At 36.6% G+C, this 7,511-nt stretch overlaps 1 non-coding gene across 1 annotated transcript; it reads left to right on the plus strand.

Annotated features, from left to right (window-relative positions):
* Positions 1–906: 906 nt before the first annotated feature.
* On the plus strand, positions 907–1,037 carry LOC148860697 (small nucleolar RNA snoR74). The gene has a single exon (XR_016097661.1). It is a non-coding gene; the product is annotated as a small nucleolar RNA snoR74 (small nucleolar RNA).
* Positions 1,038–7,511: the final 6,474 nt, after the last annotated feature.

A 7,511-nucleotide genomic window follows, 5' to 3' on the forward strand; every position in this document is an offset into this window, starting at 1 on the left:
AGCCAATGGCCCAATCCACAAAAAGTAGTGGAAACCTATACAATGTTCCATTTATGCTCTTTTAGGCTGTGTTTGGGTTGAAGGGAAAAGCAGGGAAACCTATACAATAATGTTTGTACATGTTTCCCTTCTTTTCCTTCCCTTTCCCTACGTTTTTCTTTGAACCAAACATAGCCTTAAAGTTCCCACTGTGACATGATTCAAGATCCATTACCCTGGTGATGACATGTTGCTAGAGTCCGAAAGGCCAAAAGCATAAATGATGAAATGGGATGATTGTATCCATTTGATCAAGGATTAAAACTTTTTATTTCTGAACGTTTTCTTATAATGAGTTGCTTCTCTATCTCTTAACTTCTAGTTAGGATGATTGAGTGTCTGGATGTATGAGTTCGTAAGGGTTTTTCTAATGGTTGATGGAGTTGTTTCTCTACTTCTGTAGTATTACACTATTAGCATTTGCTTCCCCCTATTTCATTTTCAACTTTTATGCTGATAAGTTGCCACACTTATTTAGTTAATGAATCCTTATTGTTGGAAATTACTGCTTACACTGGCATTAAAGATTGGTTTTGATTTGTATTGGTTTATCATGGTTTTTGAACTGCCTTGACCCGGATGGTCGGATTGTTCGGCCCGGGAATAATTCAGGTAATCGGTACTGTTTTATCCTAAATTCGGTCCTTGGTCAAAAACTGTTGAATCAGTCAGATTAATTCAGGTGATTGAACCATCGACCCGTTGATCTATTTAATGATTTTTGGCCATTTTTTATTTTTTAAAATTTTTGTTAAAATATGCCGTCCATTCAAATCAGATGGTCAAATTATCGACCCAGAAACCGGTGGCCAGAACAGTTCCATTTCCGAATCATTTTTTAAAACCATATGATTTATACACCTGATGATAAAAGCAGGGTCCTGTTGTCCATGTCAACAGATCTTTCGTAAACTTAGGGAAATTATTTACATTGTTATTGGGTGAACCTCTGTTTTGCATCGTTCGTGACACAAGGTTCAGTAAATGATGTTACATTATAGGCACTATTTGATGCTTTGTTGGTGATTCTTTCGATTGTTCATCTATTAACTTCTAATTAGGATGATATTGAGTGTTTGGATTTATAAGTTGGTCTGCTCTGCTGACTGAACTATATAGCTGGTTATTGATTTGGTTTTCTTTTTCAAAATTTTAGTTAACTATCTACATTCTATTGTCACCCTTATTTCTTTTCCAGGTGAAAGGTTTGGATGTGGATCATGGGAGAATCAACCGTGAGTTTGTTAACTTGTTATTAAATTTTACCATCTTCTTGGCTCTTAGATGTGACTGTTTATTTTGTATGACAGCCTATATGTCTTCTCCCTGCCACATTTAGTTGATCTTGTCCGAAAAGGAAAAAACTGTAAAGAAAGAGGTAACCACTATTGTTGTGTTATTTGTGTTTTATAAGACTACTCTTTTATTTAATTATTTTTCTGTTGTTGGATGTATCTATTTTGCAGCATGGACTCATTTAGCTCCATGGAAACCCAAAAAGGTTCAAGCTCTAAGAAGTTGTGGGTATAGGGATTCATTGCTAAAGGATGTTATTAATCGTTTTAATTTCTTTGAGATTAGGCTGTGTTTCGTTCCGATGCAAACGCAAATTTGTCCTCTATATAAATACCCTATTTTTTATTTAAGAATGCAAAGTGGGTTTATAGTGTAACCCTTTTTTTTTTGGTATTCTTCCTGTTTGTTTGAAATCAGTGCAAAGCTTGGGCCCATCATTAAATGCCTTAAAAACTTTTGATCGAACACACCAATTATCAAAAGGGTACAAAAATATATCCAAAAATGGATACAGTAATGCCCTCTCCTTGGGATAAAAAAAATGTGAGAAAACACATTTTTGACCTTTTAATTATTGCATTTTTGCATGTCAAACAAATGCTCACAAATCCAAATCGGGGGTACATAAATACCCTGATTCGGTGTTTATATCGCAAACAATCGCAACCTTAGTTGGAAAGATTACAAATACAAATTTGTAGAGTGCAAAACCTTGTATTTTATATTATTTTGTATGTATTTATACTATACATATTTGTATTTGTACTCTTTCCAAATTGAGTACAAATACAAATGCAATTTTGTATTTGTACAAATTTCCAAATTGAGTGCAAAACCTTGGAAGGAGTACAAATGCAAATTTGTACAGTACAGATACAAGTAGAATAATACAAAATTCAAGGTTTTTCACTCTACATAATTGCATTTGTACTCTTTTCAAATTGAGCCTTAGAGGCACGAGATATGTTGTTATTAAGTCAAATTTGCTAGCTTTACTTTTTGGTTTGGTTCCTAAGTGGAATAGTTAAATATTACATGAGGCACATAGCCTAGAACAAGCTATAAATTGGGTTGTGCTGCTCGCGGCCTAAACGAAGGCACGTGGGCCATGCGGGATATGGCACAATGATATGCGGGTTGTGTCGGGTATGACATGATGGTATGGGTCATGTTGGGCTTGCATTTCCAGGCCCATGGCATGACATGACAGTGTAGGCCGTGTCACCCATGGCCCGTGACTTGGCACGGCCCAGCACACAGCCTGGCCCAACCCATGGGCCTATAGTGGGCCGAGTGTAGCCCGCCCATAGAAAACTAGTTAGGGCATATTCATGTATTTTGGCTTTGGAGGGAGAAACAATGGCAATAATCCCCCCAAACAGCTATATAATAGCTAGTTTAGGGGGCATTGGGTAAAGCGATAATTGCCTTTATAATGACCAAAATACCCCTCCTAACAACTAAAAATGACTAGTTTTCAGGGTATTTTGGGCAATTGAATTATTTCCAATTCCTATAAATACCCCTATCCTCCACCATTCTCATCACACCAATTCTCATACTCTCTTTTACCCACTCTCATACTCCCTCTACTCTCTAATTCTCAACATTATTCAAGTTTCAATAAGAAGAATACCTGCTCAAGTATCTCAAGTTAGCAATTTGGAAGGCTTGGAGGCTTCAATTGTTGAAATCAAGTTGAGATTCCAAACCGGTATTTCGGCTAAGTTGCAATTAAATTAATTTTTATTGGATTGGACTTGGTCTGTCCATAATGAATTTATATTGGATTGGATTGAATTTAGCCAATATTTGGTCCATTAATAGAAAATAAGAATATAGGTCTTAATGGACCAAGTTTAGGTTAAAACTAATCTAAATTAAAACAAATTTCAATAGTTCGGATGGTCTAGACATTAAATTGGACCAGTCTAAAATGGTCTGAAATATTCATTGGAATGGATTGGACCTAGTCCATTTGTAATGGGCTTACATTGGACTAGATCGGATTGGACCAAATCCAATCCAATTGACACTCCTCAAAGATAAGCTATAACTTTAAATGCATTTTATTATTATTATTATTATTATCGTTTTTCTATAGAAACAGGCCTCAATAGTAATTTCATGGGTGTTTTAGACATTTTTGTCTCTTCTTAATGGATTCTAACAAAGGGGAATCTACTTGCAACTATATTAGAAAGTTTAAATGAGGTGAATGCAATTACCAAACATCAGGGAAAATTTCAGCAATGGTCAGGGAGGCTTCAAAATGGCATGGCACCGCATCATAAAAGTTGTAATGGATTAGGTGAATTTTCATTAGAGCCTTGGTAGTTTTTCAAAAGGTCATTTATCTGAGTAAATGCACTTACCCAAGTAAATATTTATTGGAAAGCACTTACCCAGGTAAGTTCACTTACCCATGTTCTTTTGATTCTCATGTAAGTTTTATAATAAAAGGCTAATGTTAGAATGTCCTATTATGTATTGTAAACTTTTCTCACAGAGAAACTAACTTTATTGTAGGGCCCAAAACTTATTAAAAGAATAACACTATAAAATTCGTCAATGGGAAGCCTAAAGTCCATAAGGATTTGATTGGTTGGTATCATGTCTTTTTCACATCATAAATTTTTTAAATTTAATATTTTTACACTTGAGGGATCCTTTTATTTTTGCTACTTTGTATCATCCATCTCTCTCTCGACTCTAATGTGCCATTCAACTAGCAATTAAAAGGCAAGAAAGGCAAGAAAGTGTTTTATGCTTGAAATGATCCAAACTGGTATAGATCCAATCCAATCCGATAAGAGAATCGATTGTTATGCATGGTCCAATCCATCTAACAAAAATAATGGACATATTGAATAAATTCAAATCCGGTCCATTGACAGGTGTAATCAACAAGTTAGTCTTTATGTACTCTATGTAACAGTAACAGCGTTAACATGGAGCTACAGCCTACATGTCACATGGAGAGGGAGCAGCCTTTGGACAGTATAGGCTGTCAAACATCGTAGCTTTGAACTCACAAGCATATTCAAAGCTGAATAATCTCATTTACAACCATATTATTGGAGGTGCTATGTGTGCCGTGCCCACATTTTCGTGCAGGTCCGGCGCAGCTACTGTAACGGGCCGTGCTGGTTTGGCCCCTGAAGGTTGGGGTGAAGCTCAGCACGAGCCTGGGCCCATAACCCGTGGACCTTAGGTTGGGCTCATATATATATATATATATATCAAGCAATAAGTTTCCACGTCAGCAGTCCTTTCCTTTTTTCTTGTTTTTTTCTTATGTCGTGTTTGGTTGCAATACAAATAAATTTACACTGATGTAAAACTATGGTAGTGCAAATGATTTGAGTTTTAAATTTTGACCAATTTTTTGTTTTAAATTTTAGTTTATTTTGTTTGATTGCAGTATAAATGAAATAAATTAAGACATGAAACAGGATAAAGTAAAATTAAACAAGAATTTGCATTTTTTACATTTGCACTCTTATACATTTGTACTAGTGCAAATAAATTTGCACCACAACCGAATACAGCCTTAATTTTCTCTCCTTTCTCCCTTGCCCATTTCCAACCCTTTCCTTAATGTCACATCATCACCCATTTTTTCACAATCTCTACCCCCCTTAATACATCCCCAACATCTTACGTCTCTATCAAGGGAAAATATATGCTTTCCTATTTTCTTATTTCTTTGCCTAAATGACATCTAAAATATCTCAAACTCCTAAAACCTCTCCCAAATTAATGTTCTCAATAATTAATCCTCACGTTTCTTTCTAAAACTCTCTCTCTCTACAATTATGTTTTCACAATTTGCTTTTGATGAGAGGTAATTTGGCTCGAGCTGTTAGCATGCGGACACGTGGAGCAACCTGTTGATTAGATGACATCTCAGTATTTCTGAACACTTCAGCAGGCCAGGTCAGTTTGGGCACCATGGCTAAGACCGAGGTCTGAGTAGATTGTAGTGTCTTGACCTATAAATGTGTCACGTAGCGTTCCTTTACAAGGAGAGCCAGCTGTCTCCGATTTCTTTGGGATCATATCAGTCATCAATAGGGCTTATCTATTTCTCGCCCGAATTTGACGGACCTGGTTGGATAAGCCTATTGATAGAGTCGTCAACGGGTTGGGTCTGATTTGGAGTAGAGTGTATCAATCCCATTCCCATCATTAATCGAGACAATAAAAATGACCCAAAACCAAATTTACAATAAGGTCTGACCCAATTATATTTGACACATATAATTACCAACGATAATAATAATTTAGAAACTTCAAATTGATAATATAACCTTAACAAAACTGAAATTAAGATGTTAAAATATGTTTTCTAACAACAACTAACTAATGTATTATTTATAAAATTTATTCTTTCAGACATTAAATAAAATAATAATCACAAAGAAAACCTTTATATTATTAATTATATAATTGGTTCGGATCTTAATCAATTCAAAAATCAAAACAGAAAAAACCAGTTTCAAGTAATTATTGCTGGTTGTGATAAAAGTATAAAACTACATAACCAAACCAACATATATGGTTCGGTCGGTTCAATTTTGTCGAATAAACTCAATCCATTAATAGTCCTATCTAGCAAACAATATTATTTCGCAATTCATGGGTTTTGATAAATTGCTAGAAACAAGAAAATGCATATGTATTGATGATATGGTTTCTGCATAGTCCATTTTACCAGTTGGGCAAAGAAGGCAACCAAAAACGGGTCAAGATTGACCCATTTCAACGCACCCACATTCAACATAATCACCATGTTCTTCACTATTGCGGGTAATTTGACCCAATATATGATTTGTCTCTTGGACGCTTGTGCTCTTGCCTATCCATTAAACAGTACCAATATACCATGTTCTATACCACTTATGGCTAGATCAATTCGTTCATAGTTGACTAAACAACTCAAATGACCAACAAACATGTTAGAACTAGTGATGTACCCGAATTAACTTGATTTTGACATGTTAATTTTTTTAATAATTCATTATATTATTATTATTATTATTATTATTATTAGGATAATAATAATTATTCTTACTGTTTAACGTAACCACACGCGTACTCCCACTATTTAATTATTGTGTTGCGGTATCCTTAAATTTTTTATTATTGCCGTTAAATGCTAATGCAAGGAAACTAAATGTCAAATTTGCACTCTTCTTTCTTCCTCTTCAATGGAGCAGTCTGTTTCAATTTCACAGAAATTGCAGAGAGAGATAGGGTTTGAACTGTTGCTTCTAACAATGGTGCTTATGTGCTCTGCAGCTAATTACAGTTCAGTCCAAGTTGGATTCTTTATCTCTCCCTTCTGATCTCGCCCAAGTCTGCTTCAGCCTGAGCCAGTTCGTTGCAAGCCACTGTCCTATCCTGGGCGTACCGGCGATAATGGCAGAAAGTTTTGAATTCGAGGAAATACACTGTTCATTTTCTCCTACCTCTCGAACCTTAACCAACCTAAACCAGAGGTGACTAGGATCTTTTCTCCCTCGTCTCTTCTCCGCGGCTCCATTTTTTTCCATCTTCCTTTCTTATTCTCTCTCTCTTTCTCTCTCTCTCTCTGATGTGGCGTAATCCGGCTACTCCCTGCTAGAGGTAACATGGCTTCCGATGATGACGAGAACGGGTTCCTAAAAGAAAGATCCCGGGGTGACTCACCCGGCGTGGATACTTGGATGGCTAAATCAGAACACAATGATAGCGTAGAACTTGAAGGTAATAACAGTGAGAGAGCTCAGAGAGTAGAGATTTCGTAAAACAATAATAATAATCGAACATACCTACGCCACTGGTGAGAGCGGGGTCTTTATACACTGGCTCAGGTTGGTAGGTGGAATGGTCACTGAACCCCTATTACGATGGGACCTGTCACGTGTTAGGTGGTTGAAACGCTACCAAACGGTAATACTGTCACTTCCCGTTAGAACGGGGAATTGGTGAACTAATGTTTTTGTTATAAGTACGGTCTTGCGAGGTTCAGGGATGGGGGTGTATTCCTCGAGGTGGCCATGCGGAGATCTGTACAGCAATTAAAGCTACCTACAGGATATCGGGCTGCTCGGTAGCGAGCTATTGAGTAGCGAGCTTCTCGAGCTTGCGCTTTGGTCTGCCTTTGCGAACACCAAAATGTCCTTGGGCCG

This window comes from Nelumbo lutea, chromosome 4, assembly GCF_056320005.1.
Source record: "Nelumbo lutea isolate HS-2025 chromosome 4, American lotus-T2T, whole genome shotgun sequence".
NCBI classification, from domain to species: Eukaryota; Viridiplantae; Streptophyta; class Magnoliopsida; order Proteales; family Nelumbonaceae; genus Nelumbo; species Nelumbo lutea.